Here is a 21,662-nt window from a genome sequence, read left to right on the forward strand (position 1 = left end):
AACTTGCACTTTAAGATTCATTAACAGCTTTAAATTGTCTATAGTCGTAAATATAAGTAAGAATTATTGTTTATGTGTGCGCTGTGATTGGCTGGCGACCCGTGTGTCTCGCCCAAAGTCAGCAGGGACATAATGATGACAAGCAGTATAGAAAATGAATGCACGGGGGGGAAAAAATCTGCTGTTTTGGAACCACACCTCAAGGCCGTTTAATGTACTGTCAGCAATTGTCACGCAAGCAAACAAAGTACTGATGTCTCTTGATGTTCAACGGACTCTTCTCTCTGGGCTGAAATGAAGCATTTATGGTATATAAGAAGATAAAATATACAGTTCTAATTATTTCATCCCCTGTGGTTTCACTGTAAACAACAGCCATCAAAGCAGTTGCGATATGAAATATTAACTGTGTGTTTGTGCGCTTCAGGGATGCGCACTTGATTGACAGGCAGCATCCAATAGTCACTGACCCGCTTTTGCACTTTGCGCACTCAGAGGATTTTGAAAAGCTGACCCTCGACTGGCGGGAGTGCAAGCAGTCGACAAAGTCAGCAGCTATGATTGATTGCGCCGTGACGCCATCATCGCTGTTTGGCTGCGTTGTGCTGATGTAGTGGTTCACTTGGCTCGTTTTGCTGACGTGTGTACGTACACACGCAGACACACAAACACACACTTGCACATAAAGGTAAAAAAATGAAAAGGGGGGAGGGGGGGGGCACAGCACCGTCACTAGCAGGCAACTTTTGCAATCAATGCATTTTATTGTGCAGCCAGCCGCGTGTGCCTTCGTGATTGAGGGAGCGCTTGTTTATGAGCAATGTTGCGCTTTTCTTTGCATGCAAAAAAGCTTTTTTGTTTAATTACAATTTAACATGATTTATTGTTATGAATACTTTTACAGATTATAACTTGAAGTGCCCTTCAGAATTATAATTATTACTTTTTCTTACAATCACATGGTTTCATTATTCTTATTTTAGGGACAATGTGTCTTAAGCCACAGCCCTTTGCTTTATTTTAAGTTTATTTGCTGAATGTTATGTATGTTTCTTCTTTGAGTATTTTTGAACAGTACCACTTAATCTCTAAATGTTTCAAATCTCAGAGGGAGCAGTAATATGTGCTGACTGAGTCAATGGAATTACAGTTTATCTAAAAATCACACTTGAAATCTTTTTTTTTTTTTTAAGTCCTTAAACTAGACATGTCTTTATTTATCCTAAGGGGTATGTTACAGGCCCCATAGCAATATCTAGCGAGCTTATAAAAACATTTTTTATACAGTTTTATCCCTCCCAGATGCTTGAAACACACTGATTAACGCACTTTTTTTTTTAAACACGTAGGAAATGAATTTAAACACACAAAAATGTGTAGCAGCACATATAGAAAATACTGTACAGTATTGTAATGTGTGTGTTAGATATTTGCCTTTAAGAGGCGGTGCCGGATAGGGTGGCATATGACATTGGCGAGCTGTGGTCAACAGCAGCTCCAGCGATTGCGTTCATTGTGTTTATTCCCTCAACTGTTTTCCCGGACTTCAATAAATGGCTGGAAAATGCATCCGTGATGTTGACGTTCTTTTACCACATGCGAGTACTGTACTGTAAAAGCCTTTTTTTTTTTTTTAATTAATCTTCACATATAATATATACGGTAAAGCACGGATTTCGGGTTTGCGGCCCCACTATTTGATCATTTTTATTGATTTTTTCCCCCCTCTGTAATAACTCATTTATTTTGGAGTTTCATTCCACTTTACGCCACTAGTGGGCAATGCAATATCATGTATAATGCTGTAAACTTTTCACTTTGTGGCAACTTTTAAAACACTTTTTGTCAACATGCTGCACATGTCCCCCCCTAATCATACCTAGACGTTTAGCCCCTCCGGCTGAGCTTACAGGACATGCTTCGCTATTGAATGTTTAATCATTGTGAACCAAAGAGTCAATGGTGCCGCTCACTCTCTCTCAGCTGAGAGGTTTACAAGCGACGGGAGCTTAAAATGGCTCCATTTCCCCTCAGCACCAAGCACCTCGCCGCCACCACCACCACCCGAGGGAGCGTTTAGCCGAGCCAAAGGCCAATCAGGAAAGTCCAGGAGATCTGTAACAGCATGGTTCCAAAATCAATTTTCGCAGCTCAGGACTCTAACGGAATCAACTTCCCACTAGCAAATTCGCTTTGACAAACAGTCAAAGGCATCAAGTGAAAAGAAAAAAGAAAATAACACATGATTAATAGACACATAATTAAAGAGGCAGACCAATAAAATGCTTGTTCTGAGAAACAATTATTTGAGGCATAGTATCATCCTTTCTTTTGTTTATAGTAATTAATTCAACCTCGCTGGCTGCTGGCTACAATGCAACAAAGAGAATGTCAGCGGGCGCAGAGCAATTGCCTGCAGGGGGGGTCAGCGTACTGAGAAGCAGAGGGAGCACAAAAGTCCAAAAAAGAGGCGATCAGACTCATATGAACGGCCAGTAACTTCCACAACACAATGCAAGCATTTTGTAAGTGCCGCAGGGCCAACACTGACTTAAATTAAACAGAGTGAATCAGTCAGTCGCTGAGCGTAGCGAGCGAGAAGCAAATATTTCAGTAGGTTCTTGAGAATGCTTGCATGCATGTAAACAGTGGACTACCGTTCAACACAATCCATCCCAAAAAGGGGATTTTCAAAGAGTGGCTCCCTCTAGTGGTTCAATCATTCAATGTTATTTAATTATTGTTTTAGGTTAAAAAAAAAATCTGTTTAACTTTTACTAGCATTATATATGACTTGTTTGACTAATTAAAGTGGAAGTCAACCGTAAAGGTTTCTTGCAAATATGAAGCAAAATCCAGCCGTTTTTATCCATCTCAGGGGCGGCCATTTTGCCACCCGCTGTCGACTGAAGATGACATCACAGTTGCTCTGGGCTCAAGCAAAGGCACTCTCTTTGAAAACAATTGCCGTGATTGTAATTGTCTTAACATTTTGCTTTTTCACTTTCTGAGTCATACAGCTTTCCTGGAACAGCAGGGTGGATTCATGTGAATTCAGTCTTTTGTACGGTCTAAACACAATCAAATAAGACATAATGGCTGTCAGATTTTGACCTGCTGGTTACAACAAGCCCCTTGAATCAGCCGCGTTAAAGTCAGGTAACTCCCTTTAAGTTTGCGGAGCCAACGTGGCTTAAAAGTAAATCCATGGGCGGAAACCAGCATGATGAAATGGAAAGCAAAATTCTGACACATCAAACAGTATCAAATAGATTCTGATTAATTGCTTTTCGAGGCCAGTCCGCCTGCGTAATGTTGGAGAACGTTCAGTCTCAGATGCCGCACATTCTCGGCTTTACTGCAATCTCAAGTTGGTCTGCTTTGTTTGTGCAACTTTTGATGACGTTATGTAGGTCGAGGTTAGTTTGGCAGTTAAAGGAATGCTGCATGCTTCAACGACATCAATATCATCATGACTTAAATACTAGAATGTAGGGCAAAAGGAATGTTTGAACTTGATGAAATGAAGAAAACAAATTATTCTCCGCATCAGCATGTTGGGAAAGTTCGTAAAGATGAGTGGGAAGGAACAGTTGAGAAGAATGTTGCTTTTTTTGTTGTTAGTCTTGTTTATTTAGCACGAGTATACCCGCTGGAATGTTTTCTTCTGATTTGTTTGACCGTTGATATCATTAAAGCATGGATTGTATTTTCACACTCGGGGGAAGCGCTTCAACACCAAGCTGCCAAATTATACTTGACAATTAGTATGCATAAGCGGAACAGCACAGAGAGGAACTGTACACTATTTTGTGATTTTCTGTCAGCCCTACCCCACAAATCTGTGCCGGTCATAAGTAAGTCTTAACCTTCAAATTTCAAGCAAGTCGATTCCCCATTAAATTTGATGAGAGTCCAGTCATTACTTGGGTTTAGCAAGTCATAAGTGAAGTTACACAACTTTGCTCAGAGACAACACAGCCCATATTTATATAGGCCTAAACGAAATCTGTAATTACGTGCCAATTTCCGTATTGTCTATTAGTTTACGGTCTTCTCAATTCAACGCATAACCAACATAAAGTTTAGCTAATGTTTGACGAGCTAGCGGTTAGCTAAACTGCGACATTAACATTGCTTACCAGTTTTTCTAGGTTTTACAGTGACAGATTAAGTTAGATGTAAGTTGTCTCTCTTACTTTTAGTTGCAAACCTTTTCTATTTCCTAATTAACCCTCATCGCAGTGCCCTCCATTAAACTTGCTTCATGAGGTGACCTCTGCACTCCACATCGTAGCTCCACTACACAAAAGAATAGCAGGATTTAGCAAGTCATAAAAGTGAAGTTATACAACCTTGCAATCTGTAATTATGTGTTAATTCCAAACCAATTTCCGTATAGTCTATTAGTTTACTGTCTTCTCAATGAAACACATAACCTAACATAAAGTTTAGCAAATGTTTGACCAGCTAGCGCTTAGCTAAATTGTGCCATTAACATAGCTTACTAGTTTTTCTAGTTTTTACGATGACAAATTATGTTAGATGTAGTTGTTGTCTCTCTTACTTTTAGTTGCAAACCTTCTCTTTTTCCGGATTTTATCAAAAACATCAGATTACCCTCTTCTGACCGTCTTCCAATAAACTTGCTTCATGAGGTGGCCTCTGTACTCCGCATCGTAGCTACACTACACAAAAAATAGATTTTCCTTAAAGAGTAAATCAACACTAAATCAAATTATTTTATATTTTTTACTGATAAACTGGTGCCTAAAAATGTTGTCTACATGTCCTGGTCATTATTTTTGACATTTTAGTGCATATTTTTTGAAAGCTTGAATTTGGGGCAAAAACCGTGTGTTTGGTGCAATCTTAAGGTTAAACACTGAGATAAACACAATTTGGCTGTTTGTCCTCATCACATGAGAAGTTATAAACTACGTCCTTACCGCAGAATAATGTGTACTATTGCTATAAAAACATGGAACATGCCAAAAGAAAGATTAGTCTCTTCTTTCATCAGGAAAAAAGTACATTTCTGTTTGTTTCCGTTTTGCAGCAATTAGCATTAGAATATAGCTAAGTTTCATCATTATTCACGAATCTGTTAGAACTGTGGGTAAATTAGCTTTTTTTCAACATGGCCCTGGTTGATCTCTTTTGCTTTGCTGTCACCTGCTGGCCGTTTTTGTAATAACTACCATTTCCTCAACTGTTCTCTGCAGTTGAGAGGCTGCATCAAAGTATTATCTATGGTGTAGGATAAGAACTTTTTTTTTTTTTTTTTTTACATATAAATACGTCTTTGGGACACTTAAAACATTTAATATAGAACATATTTATACGTTTTTGGGAGCAAATGGGTTAAACGCCTTCTTAGTGAGTTGCTGCTATCAATCACAGCGTCGATTTCGAATCTTAGTAAGGGGTGGAGCAAGAGTCTGTTGCGTTGCCCTTTAAGAAACAAAAAAAATGGCACGCTATTTTGACAATGCAGATTTCCAAATGTAAACAGGCAAGACTTGTCAAGTCATTTAGTTCTAGTCAGTGTCAAGAAGAGCCTCATGATTACCAAGTCAAAAGCCGAGTATGACTATGTCACCATCCAATCACAAGCGCACACTCACATTCACACCTATGGACAATTTCACGTAAAAGATCTAACCTTACATGGAAAAATCTTAGCATTCTGTTTGACCCTAATGTGTGATCACGCCACAATGTTATTTTTGTCACCGTTTAGGCCAGTGGTGTCCAAACTCGGTCCTCGAGGGCCGGTAGTCCTGCAGGTTTTTGAGGTTTCCCTGCTCCAACGCACCTGTTCCAATCAACAAGGTCGTTATCATGCTTATGCAGAGCTTGCTGATGAGCTTCAGCTGTGTTGGAGGAGAGAAATATCCAAAACCTGCGGGACTACCGGCCCCCGAGGACCGAGTTTGGACACCACTGGTTTAGGCTATATCCCGAACAACTATAGCCAACTTCTGCCGTCCTGTCATCCTTTCGCAACCTCGGTGCACAACTTGTACCTCATTTTTATGGCTGACTCAAACACACCACCGACTGAATGTCTGATTGCGAGCACATTAGTCACAGTTGACATCAAGTTCACTGCGAAGACTGCAGAACTCCGGTCACTCCGGCTTCTGTAGGAGTTCTGGGCCCAAATGATGATGATGATGATGATTATGATGACGTATGATTGGATTCATCTTTGAGGCGGCTGCTTGCATTTCATCCCTGCTTCCCAATGTGAAGTTGCATGTGCGCCCACAAACCAACGGCGTGACTAAGTCTGAGCTGGCATCCACGAGGTTTTGTTCCAAAGAAACAAAAGTGGTGAGTGGGATGCTTGCCGAGCCAAGACATCCGTGTGAAATAGTTGTTAGGAAACTGTTTCCGGGCTCGGACCCAATTGGGACAACTGGGCTTGATCGGTCTCATCCAAATGAGGGATCTCACAAGATAATGTAGATGGCTCTTGTTTAACTGCAAAATGGATGTGAATACATTTGTCTCATCATCTAACAGTTTTGGAGTCATTTTCCTTGTGTTTGATTGTAATCCCGCTGATTAGTGCTGCTGTATAGAGCAACGTGGAAATCATAAGACCTGCATATATGAATACATATACATATTCAATATTTCCTTTTACCGCCATACTTATACGTATATTCATGGCCTAGAAGTGGTACGTTATTCCGAGTAATGCCTTTACACAGCTAACCAATAACGTACAATACAAACATCTCTATGTAAAGCTGAAGGTTATTGAGGTTAATAGAAACCCTTCTCGCGTGTTTGGAGTTAATGCAAAGGCTTTGGACTTCTATAGCGGGATAAAAGCTAAGCTTTGGAGTGTTCTTAGACTCACTTACGTGACCACTTTGTTATTCCGCGTCTTGCACAGTGATGGAGAGGGATTCTTTTAAGTGAGTGCACAGTTTTCCCACCGCACAGCCACAGGATATTCCATAGGTCAGGAAGTGTAAGAGGCCAAGTTGCTGGTCCTGAAGGGGGCGTTGAACAAACAACAACACGAAGCCTGGAAGCATTTTGAAAGATACGTTGAAAGCACTCGTATTGATTCTTAAGATACAACTCACATTGGTGACGAAAGCTCATCCATAAGGACTTCGTCTGTAGACAAAGAAACTAATTGTTAAGCAAGCAGCAATAATAACAATAATATTGGCAGAGTAATGTGATATAACTGTGAGAAGAAAGTGTCAATCACGAGCGCAACATTAAAATATTACGATAATGTAGTTTTTTTATGAGAACATGATTGGATTTTTTGGGGGAGAATAAATTAGTTGGGCTAGTTTTATTACAGAAAAAAAACCTCTAAAATAGCTAAATAAAAGCGTTAAGTCATAATAATACAATGTCGCAAAGTTTCAAAGTAAAATCTTTATTTTCCCAAGAAGGAAAGTTATACTTGGATTAAAAGAGTAAATTACAAGGAAATTTTTGACAGTAGAGTTTTGGATACAATATTTAAAAAAGCAGGACTTAGAGTCTTAAAAAAAGAAATTTTCTTCATGACAGGATGTTATATTTATATAAAAGGGACATCACGCTCCTAAAACTAAGGTAAGGAAGAGTGATGGATTTAGTATGTTTCTATGTAGATATGCACTTTCTAAAACAATATGACATTATAATAGTTCATCGCAAGTTGTTTTACATACCCCAGATCCTCACAGACCAGACCCCAGTTTAAGAGTATCCCTTGAGATGTTTGATAAAGCACAGTAGCTACTTCTTTTTCCAAACTTTGGTTGTGCTGTAATAAGTTAATTTTTTATGTTAGGAGATGTGCTCAGAGTTACAGTATAGCTGCTTACGTTCGCATGGGTTGAGTGTGGGAGGACAGATGAGTAACAATGATTCCTCCCCCTCCACTGACCTCACTGCACCTTTTCGCTAAGTCGATGAGCGGCATCAGAGATGTTCTCATCGCTGCTCTTAGTTCTGCCACGTTGTGTTGTGTTGTTTTGTGCGTTTCGGGCCTACTCTACTTTGCGTCAACGCCCCCAGGCAGTAACTTTTAAGTTCTCTTAATTGGTCTCTCTTAATAAGAAAAGGACTGACGAAAATGTCAAAATTAACTGAATGTTGTCTTGACAACTGGTTCCACACATTGATATCGAAAATAAATTACATTAAGCGCTCGGATCACTTGAGTGGCCGTCTTGGAGTACACGCCGTTGTCAGTTGGAAGTGGGAGAAGAGAGTGAGGGAAAACAAAAAAGCAGTCCTCAGGGAGCGGGAGTTTAATTTGGAGCATTCCTCGCCACACAACACAATAAGCAACACTTTAAAAAAAAAGGGCGTCGTAGAGTATAGCCATGCTAAACGAAAGGCGACGCAAAACATCAGAATAAGTACTTGGGTTGCACTTTTGACAAAATTGTGGTTGTAACTGTGTCAAAGCTGAGAGTAACTAATTATGAACAGCAAATAAGTAACTGAACGAGTAAATGTGACGCAAAACACAAAAAAAATAAGTGCTTGGGATGTACAGTAGCCCACACCTTTGACAAAAATGTGGTTGTTACCGTGCCACAGCTGAGAGTAATCAAATATGAGCAGCAAATTAGCAGGAAGAGAAGAGTAATTAGCCATGCTAACTGGTACGCTATCTAGTAATCATAGCAAATAAGCACACAAAACTTTAGTGCACTTCTCTACTATTGCCTAACACACAGAAGAGAACACATTTATGTAGTAAAATGGTGTTTAAGACACTTAATTAGTTACGTGGCGAACTTCAACGAGGTACTCAACGAGCTGTCAATCAAATCGGCGTCGGAGCTTAATAAGGCACACGAGACACACGGTAGTGCGACAAATAAAACACGATACAAAGTAAACTAAAACACTACTTCGTGTACTCACTTTTGGTCAAATACGCACACGATCACCACAGCTCGCAACACATTCTGTCATGGCGGCGTCCAACTTCACAATAACCGCTGCGCAAAAAGTAATAGACCCAGAATGCAATGCGCGCCTCACAGAGGTAAATATAATGACGTCACTCTATTCTTAACATTAACCTTGGAGAACCCACGGGGTCAAATTTGGCCCCTATCAATTCTGCTACTCAAATGACAGAGACCTTTTTTTTTTCTCTTTTTTTTTTTACAAATTTAGTAAGTCCAGAGTGCACTTACATGAGCCAGAGTGGTGACAAGATGGTTAAAATGCAACAAATAAAACCAAAAAATTATATTGTTCAATGTAGCTGTGTATTTGATTGATTATGTTCTTAAATTTTAAATAGTTTACTGACACTTTTTGTTATTCAGATTTTTTGAAATGATACCCCTAAATCCCAATGGGTCAAATTTCGCCCTAATCCTAAATTAGGGAATAAAGGGTTAAAATTGAAAGAACATATATTTTGGTGTTCAGTGAACTTTGTCTTTGACAAAAAACATGTTATGATGTTAAATTGTTCAGAGATTTTATTTTAAGGCCCTAACTGAGTATCACAAAATGGATCGTAATCCACTCGAGAGGTTCCACTGTCGGTGCCGCAGGTCAGGGCGAGACTTCGATTGTTTGTGAAATATATCTGCACCTCCAAAATGTCACATTCTCAAAGTCGCTTCCTCCTATATGTTCCCACTGACCTTTGTTATTTACGGAAATGGGATGACGCTAATGTATTTCACACTGTAGTGACTCAGCAGTAGCGACGACAGCGGACTGAAGGGTCTTTCTGTTGTGGTATGCAAAAGCGACAAAATAAACAAGAACGTGTCAGCACAACTTTTCAGCTGAAATAGGATGTAAATTATGGATAATAAACTGTGGCAGCTTCCTGATAAAGAATGCTGCAAAGTACACTATTCCACGGACTGCATCTAATTATACCGCAGCTAATGAGAGCAAAAATTATGAAACAGCTCTCCAAGAGACACAAGAGCGTGTGTGTGAGTGTGTGTGTGTGTGTGTGTGTGTGTGTTTGTGTGTGTGTGTTTCTCCACATTGTGGGCCTCATGAGAACAAGAAACAGATCTTTGAGAGGTGTGACATTGACAAGTCCTTCAAACAAATCCAGCTCCTCATCAGCTCGACTTTAAGACAATTGGATGAATATTTCATAGACCGGATCTTTTATCCCTTTTAACTGAGGTTCAGACTGTACATTTGCCTTGGAAATGACAAGACGACAAAGCGGCTAAGTGCTGCTAAGTATTCTCAATTGGAAGCCTTAACCGCCTTCGATTTACGGATTTGCTCTCACTCTTAGTCCAAGTTTGATTTTGTTAGCATAGCAAAATATGGTTTTCTTGTTTGTGAACTGTTGCAGCACCAGTCAGTTTAATTTAACTATTTTCATATGTCCAAATCTTACACTAAAGTCACTATATAAAGAAAAAAGACTTTCTAGAAATTTCTAGAGAATTAGTTTGAATACTTGTTTTTTTTTTGTTATCGTTTATAAAAAATAAAATAAAATCATCAAGTGTACAAAAAAAGAGAGATAATTCCTGTGTATGACTAAAACCCATTTACAAAAATATTCTAATAAAATATTATTTATTTTGGGGGGGCAACAGTAATTTCCACTTCTGAATACATTTGTGATTTAACAAAATGTCCCCCTGAAACTTCAAAGCACAAAACTGAACAAAACAAAAAAACAAACAAACACAAAATGCCACAATCAGCCTCTAGGGGGCATTTCTGGCAATTGCCCACTGTGTGGAGGGAGGCAGGCGGACGGGCGGGGTAGAAAAGGATAAGGCGAGAGGACAGTCAGGTGGCAGCTGCGTCTCCTCTCGCCGATCATCTGGCAAAGCAGCTGGTTCTTTTCCAATTTAGCGCCATGTTTCCCAACCCTCCCTTCCCAAGTCTCACCGCCTCGCCAGCCCAAATTAGCCGACATCTTTATTAATGTCTCATTAGAGCTGAGTCAGCCACTCCCGCCCTGAGCGACATTTAACACACACACATACACACAAATTTGTTTTCATGTTTGCATCCATCTATCAGCCTTCTTCTAACTATATTCATTTTCTGTCAATTCAATGCCTCATTGCTTCTAATTTTCTGCATTTATCTGGAAAAATGAGCCACAGAAAACTAAACTAATAAATGATTCCGTCATTATACAGTAGTACCTCAATTTACGAGTGACTTAAGTTTGACTTCTTCCTCTTTTCGGATTAGCACAATGGAAGGGAGGTTTTGAATTTGCGTCCATGTGTATCATCCATCGTTAGATAGGCAGACAGATTCTCAGATTTTCTTGAACATTTCCCCCACATTGCAAACTTAACTCATTCACTGCGATTGACGGTTATAAACGTCCAAAAACCTTTTTAGCTATTTCTATTAGTTTTTTTATTTTTTATTCTACTTTCGTAGAATCTAGATTTTTTTTATTGTACATTTAGAACAGATATAAAATGTGTGATTAATCGTGAGTTAACGATTGAAGTCATGCGATTAATTACGATTAAACTTTTAATCGCCTGACGCCCCTAATTTTTAATAATCATCTCGTCAGGCGATTAAAATTTTTGATTGTAATTAACCGCATGACTTTAGTATTTAACTCACGATTAATCACACATTTTATATCTGTTCTAAATGTACAATAAACATTTTTCGAGGTTTTCATACAAAAAAATGTTAAACTGATAGAAATAGTTCAAATTAATTTGTGACGTTTATAGCCGTCAATGGCAGTGAATGAGTTAAAGCGCTCGTGATGAGGTCAATCCAAGATGACAATCGAGTTACAGCTCAGTGTCTATACTCCAAAGCCCACCTGGTCCGAACTCCATCAACAGCCCGCAAATCTGGACCGTATAGCCTGGCGAGCGATGCTCAATCACACGCTCACCTTTCCCAAACCTTTAAATCCACCCACTGGCAATATGCTGGACAGGCGAGGATCACCACGCCAGGGAACATGAATTTATACATACACTCATAAAACATGCAGAGACATGCAGTCAAATGTTATGTGAGGCTTTAATACCTGATCTTCAGACTTCTAACAAATCCAAGGTGAATTTACTGTCCGCTCGCCATCACGAGCGCAAGAAATCCGAAAAGCTCCCAGGTTTTGTTTTCTTCTGGATTCTGGATTTATAATGATATTTTTAAAGGAAAACACACGTGTCAATTTGTTGCTGAAGGGGAGGTATAAAAAACTGTAGTGAGACTGAAACTGATCCCCAATTTAGGCAATAACTGTGCAGCTTAGTTATTTTTAGTACCTTAATTGCGTTCACTTCACTCAAACTGCAGTTTATCTCTTGTAACTGAAATTTTGTCTCACAAAGACAAAGTAAAAAAATAAAATTAAAAAATCTACCTAGCAACAGTTAGCAAGGAGAAAAACTTCTAAAGTGGTGCGTGTCATAATCTGCTTTTTTTGTTGTTGATTTGGCTTTATTTGGATTTAGTTTTACCCCGTTTTTCATATCTATCTCAGTAAGTTTTTGTGTCCACCTGTTCTCATTAGCCTGGTCCCTTGTGTCTACCAATCTGCTCCCTGAGCTACTCATGGCTCGTCAAGGTGTTCCTCGTCTCGTCAGTTTACTTGTTTTTAATTTTTTAGTTACCTAGCTGATGTTTTAATGTACCACTAAACCATATAATTTAAATATAGTAGAAAAACTGCTATCTTAATGTTACTGTGTTTTAGTGAACTTACAGTAACGATTGAAATTAGATGTCTTGTGTTAGATTACCTGTTGTAATCTTTTGCGTGTTCAATTAAATCAGAGTTGAGATCTCGTGAAGAGGGTCCTTGCAAGATTTTTTAATCAGAAAGTTTCTGATGGCACAAAGGAATTTCACCAAGGAGTGTTTCTGTCCAAATGTGTGTCGTCTCTCTCAGACACGGGACTTTTGTTACAAAAAACAGTGATTCCCAGGAAAACGCCTCTCCCCTCCCTTCAAGTACAAAAATCAGATTACTTTCTCCCAGTATGCTAGCTCGTCCTTGAACTTTCAAAAACCGGATTTCTAACGAACAGAAACTAGACTTCTTAGATAAATAAAATAAACTTATTAACTTTCTCATTTCTGGGAAAAGAGAACAGATAACAAAGAGGACAAAAACATTGCTCATCAAGCTATATTGAGTTCACATAGTTATATCTACATCTACACAGCTATAACTAAATTCAAAACAGTTAAAATATAAAATAAAATGTTAAAATGTCAACACTTGTCAAGTTGTTTCTTGTCTAGACAGTTTGTTTGTTTTTAGTTCTTAAATTCACTAGCTGAAGTTTTAATGTACCACTAAACCATATAATTTAAATACAGTGAAAAACTGCTAGCTTAATGCTACCGTATCATAGTAAACTTACAGTAGCGACTGAAGTTAGATGTTTTGTCAAGTTGTTTCCTCATCTTGTCAGTTTGCTTATTTTTAGTTTTTTAGTTCCCTAGCTGAAAATGTTATGTACCACAGAACCACATAGTTTAAATATAGTGAAAAACTGCTATCTTAATGCTGCTGTATCATTGCGAACTTACAGTAGCGACTGAAGTTAGATGTCTTGTCAAGTTGTTCCTCGTCTTGTCACTTTGCTTGTTTTAAGTTCTTTAGCTCCCTTGCTGAAGTTTTAATGTTCAACCAAACCATATAATTTAAATATGGTGAAAAATGGCTAGCTTAATGCTACCGTACCATACAGAGCATACAGTAGCTACTGAAATTTGCATAGATAAACCTTCATTCAAAAATATGGAATATGTGGATCACATTATATCGCGTGTACAATGTACTCCAAATCTTACATCATTCGTTTGTACTTGAAGGTAGCGCTGTATTTCAAAATCAAAAGGCAATATCCCACCTGCTGTCGCCCCCTGCGCCCCCTCCAAAAAGCGGCCTCATATGTCATTGTGTGTGATTGAATACAAGACTGAAGACGATTGCGTGTCAGTGCAGTGTTATTATTTGGAAGTAGACCGGAGGTTGTCGAATCACGGAGAGTCGCAAGCCCTCTCTGTGATGATGGGATGTCTTGTTGCTCACCCTACCTCCGTTAAATGTGATTACTTCCATCTATCACTTTTAGTGTCTTTGTGCGTCTTCCTTTTGTCCGCTCCCTCGCAACCTTACAAGCGTGCACTCATTATCTCGGACACACAGAAGCTCTCATCTCTCGCTCGGGCCGGGATTTATTCGCCATGGACTGCGTCTCAGATTCTTTATCTCAGGGATATCGTTTCGACTCTTCAATACAGTTCAACGCTGTATGCACTTTCTTATCTAAAGAAAGATAAAGATATACAAAATGTCACCTGGCTACTTTTTTGTCCACAGTCTAATCTGTATATGCATGACTCTGTTGTCTGCCACTATTTAGTCAAGTACGCCAAGCAATGTGTGATTTCTCAGAAAAAATTTTTTACTTACTAATTTTTAATGTTTACTTGACAATGACTTGAACTGTAGTTTACGGTGGTTATAATTTAACTCTTTCCTTATATTTACAGATTATATCCAAAACACAGATCCTGCTATTTTGGACAATTAACCTGCAAGGCCTACAGAATATTGTGTGCTATTGCTTTAAAAACACAGAACCCACAAAAAGAAAGATTATAGTCTCTTCTTTCATCAGGAAAAAAAAAGTACATTTCTATCCGTTTCCGTTTTGCAGCAATTAGCATTAAAATATATATATAAGTTTCATCATTATTCACAAATCTGTTTAAAATTGCGGGGGGGCGCTTTTTGCAACATGGCCCTGGTTGATCTCTTATACTCTGCTGACACCTGCTGGCCGTTTTTGTAATAACTACCATTGCTTCAAGCATTTTCTTCAGTTGAGAGGCTGCATCACAGCCTTCTGTATGCGCTAACATAAAAAACACATAAACGGATAAATACGTCTTTGGGAGCGTGGTAATATTTAAAATAGAACATATTTATACGTTTTTGGGAACAAATGAGTTAAAAAAAGAACAGGGTTTCTGCATTTTATTTTGTATGATTTAAGAAAAGGAAAATGTCGGGACAAAATAAAATGCATGAAAACAATTCACACTAGGTAACACAATTTTTTATCTCAGTATTTCGCTATCGTGTCAAGTTTTTGGGCTATAGGAGCTCTGTTTTCTTAAAACATATATTAAGTAAATGTGCATGTATTTAAATAAAACACTAAGATGGAATAGATACAAGCTTTAAAAACAAAAACAAAAAAAAACCTTTTACCCCCACTGTCTCAATTGTGACTGCTCAAACAAATTACGATTATTATGAGTTCAACCATAATCAACTCTTCTTACTACAGTCTTACTACAGCTAATCAGCAGAATTTTGCTTATCTGGAGGGTAAGCTGTAGAGAAAAAACTTGATGTGCTAGAAAAAAAACTGACAGGAATTGTGGAATCAGCACGTCAATTTTATTTTTAATCAGCATAAAAGTCTAACTCAACATAAGGGTTTTTTAATTCAAATTTGTAAATAAAAAAACATTTGAGCCAAAGATGTGCAGCACAAACCTGTGAGCGAATGATCGAAACGGTGCCATATTTGAGCCAAGAAAAAACGCTTATACAGTTCTCACCTTTCATGTTGTTAACTTCATTTCTACTCATGCAGCTGCAGATTTGAAATTATCAATATCACCATTTTCCCTTTTAGAAAAAGGTGTCTCGTTAATGGCGACGGATGCTCATCTAGCTCCTCGTGCAATCACCATTAACTCCACCGTCTGTCTTCTCGAGCATTCATTACAAACACTGATGTAAACTTATTGCACCCTCTTGGACAACAAGGGCGTTTTTGATGGGCTGCGCTCATGGAAATAGATGTCTTCGTTCCGGGCGATAATGGCATTGACTGGCTGCTTTGGATTGTTATTAGAGGCGTTATTGGATGGAGGCCGCAAGGCAGCAGAGGATGAGAGGGAGTGGAATGTTTGTTTGGGAGGAATTTGCCAGCACACAAGAGCAGCATAACCAATAAGGCCCTTTTGTTTTGCTCACAAGCAAACGCCAGCAAAATACTAAAATGTTTTGGAATGAACACAAAGGGTCTCAGCAAGTATTGTAAAGTTTAAATTTTGGGGTATATAGGATGTCATGGAAAACAAAAGACAAGGCTGGTCTGGAAGAGAAATTGTATAGGCAATGTATTGATCAAGTGTAGAGTTCACAAGTTTCGTTTGTTCTGTGACCAAGCTCGTGTCTCGAGTTACTCTTATCAAATCATTTTGGTCGATTGAAATTTGTCATGAATAAATAAATGTGCAAAATCATTCGACAAGTTACACTTTTAGAGCGGTTTAATTGGCCAATATAAAAATCAAGTGATGTAAATAGAAATGACTGATGTGATGTCTCTTTTTTTTTAACACAGATAAAACTTAAATGCAAATGAGAAGCATGTGATCTGCTGCATGAGCAAAAGTGATAGCATACATATTAATAGCGTGAAACAAGCTAACAAAGATAAACAGATGAGACCGAGTATCATTTGTGCGTGGTTGGAAATAAGACGACGTGGGGCTTCTATCTAGATTGAAGGCACTTGATGATCTCTGGTCTTGGGGGAGTTTCTCTCAGACCTCTTATGCACTGGAACCACTTCAAACGCAAGGCTGTTGTTGCCATATTGGTCATTTACCTTTTTTTTATGCTATATTGATATCTGTAAACTTATACAGTATTATACATACTAAAAAGTGCTAGGTTGTTTTCCTAACCCGCTCACTTGGTAGCTGTGGATTTTGAGCAGATTGGGTTGAAGAATTCATTTGGGCGGGCTGAGGAGTTGAAGTTGGTCGCCATTTTGGACAGTTGTTCATTGAAATTGAAGTCAATTTAATGTAGCATTCTTTGAAAATGGCCACACTGCTGATTTTGGAGATGAGGATCGGGTATAAAATCCTAGTATAGGTGAACGATAACATCCAGTTTCGTCATCAGGCAAAATCCTTTACACAATCTGATTCCGAGCCACCGCCAGAAAAATGTCTCTTTGATTTTGGTTTATCATCCAGCTGCTTATTTGGGAAAATTGATCAATATATCTGCATGTCGTCAGCAACAACCACGTGAGCCAACACTGGCATGGTGAACCCCCAGGGTAACATATACAGACTGAAAAGAAAAGGGTTCAAGGATTGACCCTTGTGGGTCCCCACATGTGATGAGCATTGAGCAAAAAAAAGTGTATCCCACTTTTTGTTTCCTCTTAGATAAAAGAAAAACACATTTAATTTACATTATTGTTGTACAGCCTATTTTTTTTTTTTTTTTTAGGCTGCACTGCTTTAATTTCCAGATAGTGTTGAGGCTTGTGAATATTCTGTGAGCACTCCTGAGTCTTTTACAGAAGTACTTGCCAAGGAGAATTTCCAGATATGTAAACACAACATAATCAAGAGTTACCATCCATAGTAATTGGTGCACTTGGTGTTGAATATATATATATATATATATATACAGACTGAAAAGAAAGGGGTCCAAGGATTGACCCTTGTGGGTCCCCACATGTGATGAGCATTGGTTAAAAAAAAGTGTATCCCACTTTTTGTTTCCTCTTAGTCGTTCTCCATCATATATGATGGGTGTCCCAGAAGTTTCTGGCCTCACTTTGAAAACAAATACACACAGCTGCTTATCATTAATCAGCAGTATAAGCCAGACTTTGCTCGAGGGGTGTGGTTAAACCTGCCTTCATGAAGCCATAAACTTTTGGGATACCGCAGCAGCTGTAAATAGATGGACGTTTGACTTACTGCTTTAAATAGAAGAAGATGAAGTGCAATAAAAATATAGAGAAGTGCATAAGATGAATAAGATGAAGGTCGATGCGAGCCAAGAAGAGATTCCAGCCGCTCGTCTGGCCTGACATATTGAAGGGATCACCGCAATGTTTACTGAGGTCACCCGATCCATTCAAACACTTCGCAAAACAACGAGAGCTGTCGACACACACAAGCACACCGAGTTTCATTCCTGCGCTCGTTCCATGAAAGCTGAATGCAAATTAGCGACTCTCAGGGGATATTAAAGGTGACTTTAGGGATTAGGGGATGCTCTCTTCTAGCTGAGGTGTCAACTCCAAACTACACGTGTGACCTACTACTGTGTATGCTGTTCAGGGGCAGGTTTTGCGTTTGATTTCTCGGGCTTCAACCCACCTATATACTGTATACCACCGCTATCGCGTCACAATTGAACAAATTATCAATAACTATGCACATGACAGTTCACATGGTACTGAGCAGACAGGCTCAATTCCTGTAGCAACCCATGCAATGGTGCTTAAGTGAAAAATTGGTGAAACGTTAAGGAATTGGCCTTTATTTCCTTCAGTGTAAATCAGTGACAGCTAACTTTTTCATATCACACTTCACAGTCGAGCACATGTCCCATTTTACTTTGTAAAGTACCGTAGATCATCCCTGAACTACACCTCTGTCAACAACAGTGACAAACACACAAGCGTTAAAAATAACTGAAACCGAATAAGCTACTCATGAATAAATCATAAAATGAAAAACAGCTTCAACTATTTTTAACAGTTGTTTTTTTTCTTGTCTCTCTAGGACGTTTGTTTAACTTTTTCTTCGCTCAACCCCCGTTACCCCCCCCCCCCCCCCCCTCTCTCTCTTTCTTGTGCATCTCCACCGATCCTTGTCTGTAGCGTATGAGAAATGACCTGGAGGACTACAAGGACACAATAGACAGGTCACGCATATAAAACCATGCAGTCATTTACACTGTACATTGTTAGACTAACTTTTGTTTTAATTTGTCGGAATTTACATGTTTCTGGGGTTGGTGAACCTGTGGGTAGTAGGTGATGTCTGGTCGGTGCTGGATTTCACTTTCCTTTCTTTTCTTTGATCCTTCCTCGGGTCTCCTGACAACCTCACGACTCTAGCTGGATTCTGAAGTATTCGGTTTAGGTGAACGGTATGGGATTTTTAATAGGTTTTAGGTGAATTAATGAGTACACACTCACACGCACATACTCACGCATATACAAAATAAAAATAAATAATTAAATAAAAAGCGAGAGCGCAATGATGATGACATGTGGAATTGGTAAAATTACCGAATGAATACTGAGCTAAAGAAAAGAAAAAAGAGTAACTTTAGTTAAATGTCAGTTTTTGCAGTTAATTAGGTGTATAAAAAAATGTATAATGGAGATGAATTTTGGGGGTCTTGTACTATTCGATTTTGTCATGACCCGTGTTTGTTGATGTGGTTTTGACTGTTTTCCTTCTGCCCCTTTTTATGTCGTTTGCCTCGTTCGGTTTTTGTGTTCACCTTTTCTCATCAGCCCGGTCGGTCCCTTGTGTCAACCAATCAGCTCCCTCAGATGCGTGTTTCTTGTCCAGATGTTCCTTATTGTCTTGTCAGTTTGTTTGTATTTAGTTCCGTGCTTTCATTCCGTCTGTCGGATTGTTGTGGCCGTTATATGGCCGTTCTTTCTTACTTTGAGTTTTTTTTTTTTTGGACTTTGTTGGTTGAGTATTTAGATTTTTGTTTGTTTTAGTAATAAATTGCCCTTTGCAATACAACCTGCACTTCAAGACCCCAAGCCACATTTATCCATAGAGTGATAGAACCAAGTTTATTTCCAGCAAAAACCTTGTTCTACCAGAGGCGCCAATAATTGTGGTTACGTCCGCTAACAAACACAGGTTTTGTCTAAATTTGTTTAATTTAAAGTAATAAAATATACAGTAACTCTGAAATTATCACTTGACAAATAGGCACCCTAGCCAAAATAAGAACCCGCTGCCATTAAAAATTCCCGACTGAGACAAAAGCGAAATGAAAGCGCAGCAAGGTTGACTAACATGGAGGCAGATGCTCGAAGATAATGTCACGCGGAGGGCAAACGTCGATTAAGATGGAGCAAGCTATCAGTGACATGTTGCTCGACTAAACGCCACGGGGATGCATATCTGCGATATCGCGCTGCTTCATCTGGATTCCGATGAAGACATTTGTTTCCAGCTAGGTTGACGGTGGGAAGCTGAGGCAGGTGATAATGACTTGTTCTGAGGAGGTGGACCGCAGGAAGATGGATGGCATTGGGGAAGTGGAATAGGAGGTAGTACGCGACACAGTCATTGAAGAAGATCCTCTAGAAAATATTCCTGGCGAAACCCCAATACATTTTTTTTGTCAGAATTAACTTAATTTAACCTCCATTGTACTAAATTATAATGTAAATATTTTCTGACCAAAGAATGTGACGTATCTGAAAACATCAAGTGATCTTTTTCAATGCTGCTCTCAACTATTCGCCAACATTATAAGCCATACAAGAAAAACACATTTAATTTACATTATTGTTATACAGTCTATTATTGTTTTTTTAGGCTGCACTGCTTTAATTTCCAAATAGTGTTGAGGCTTGTGAATATTCTGTGAGCACTCCTGAGTCTTTTACAGAAGTACTTGCCGAGGAGACTTTCCAGATATGTAAACACAACATAATCAAGAGTTACCATCCGGGTGTCTCTGGGGTTGGTGAAGGACTCTGGTTGGTGGCCTGGTGGGTGGTGTCTGGTCGGTGCTGGATTTCACTTCCCTTTCTTTTCTTTGGTCCTTCCTCGGGTCTCCTGACGGCCTCACGACTCTGGCTGGAAGTGTTCGGTATGGGATTTTTTAATAGGTTTTAGGTGAACTAATGAATACACACACACACTCGCACGCACGCACACACGCACATACACATACTCACCCACATACAAAAAAAAAATAATAATAATAAAATAAAAAAAAGAGAGCAATGATGATGACATGTCAAATCAGTAAAATTACCGAATGAACAATACTGAGCTCTCCAGGAAAAAAAAAAAAAGTTACCATCAATAGTAATTGGTGCACTTGGTGTTGAATACATCCACATCGTTTTTGGCTATGATGGATGTTAAGACTGCTCTTTTTGGCAAATCTGTCAGTCTGCTCCGTCTTCTCGTGCAGGTTAGTATAAATTGTGGAAAAGAAAGCCAAGGTCATCAGCATAGTCAAGATCTTTTGCTGGATGCCTCTGGGCTTACCTGAGGTGTTTTTTACATGTGGCCCAATCACTGGTAATCAGGAAGAGTATATGATACATCATATTCCACAGGGAAACATTTTGTGAGTAATACTGCACTCCAATTGATTGTAAAACTTTATCTGTGAAGAAACTCCATTGGGTTGCATGATTGGACAGTTTTTCACAGGGTGTAAGATGTTAAAAACTCTCTCGAAGTCTATGAAGTTAGTGTAGAATGGACTGTTTCATTCCAGGCTACGTACAATATTAGTGTGACGATTTAACTTTATTTAACTTGGCGTGATTGTTACAGTTTGGTAGCTTTCCTTTCCTGTGAAATTTGGCAATCAGACCTTTAAACCCACTCCTCCTTGTTCTAAATGTTTCTGAACAGGTTTGCAAGAACCTTGACTGAGGTGTTGAGGTCAACTGTCAGCACCTCAACATGAATGCAGGCAATTCCTTCAGTTTTCACATTCCGTGTTGACTTCTGTTTGAGTTTGGGGGTTGGTGTGGAAGTATTTGCTAGAACTGTGAAAATCAGGACGTCCTGTATGAAGCTTGATTTTCCCTCCTTTTTAGTGGGCTACTTTGTGGTTGATATGATGGAGGATGATGTAAACAGACAGGATTCTACCATTG

General features: G+C 38.9%; 1 protein-coding gene across 4 annotated transcripts in view; it reads right to left on the reverse strand.

Moving 5' to 3' along the window:
• The window catches only part of enox2 (ecto-NOX disulfide-thiol exchanger 2), a 313,782-nt gene extending 304,773 nt beyond the window's left edge, over positions 1 to 9,009 (reverse strand). For 2 of the 4 annotated variants that reach the window (XM_077577809.1, XM_077577817.1), the window contains exons 1-3: positions 8,905 to 9,009; positions 6,879 to 7,045; positions 1,974 to 2,115 (exon numbers count right to left, since the gene is read on the reverse strand). The gene's annotated coding sequence lies outside the window, so the exon portion shown is untranslated. The remainder of the gene's footprint in view (positions 1 to 1,973; positions 2,116 to 6,878; positions 7,046 to 8,904) is intronic. The other 2 variants (XM_077577812.1, XM_077577810.1) reach the window with 1 other exon arrangement.
• Positions 9,010 to 21,662: the final 12,653 nt, after the last annotated feature.

Source organism: Vanacampus margaritifer, chromosome 10 (genome assembly GCF_051991255.1).
Source record: "Vanacampus margaritifer isolate UIUO_Vmar chromosome 10, RoL_Vmar_1.0, whole genome shotgun sequence".
Classification (NCBI taxonomy): domain Eukaryota; kingdom Metazoa; phylum Chordata; class Actinopteri; order Syngnathiformes; family Syngnathidae; genus Vanacampus; species Vanacampus margaritifer.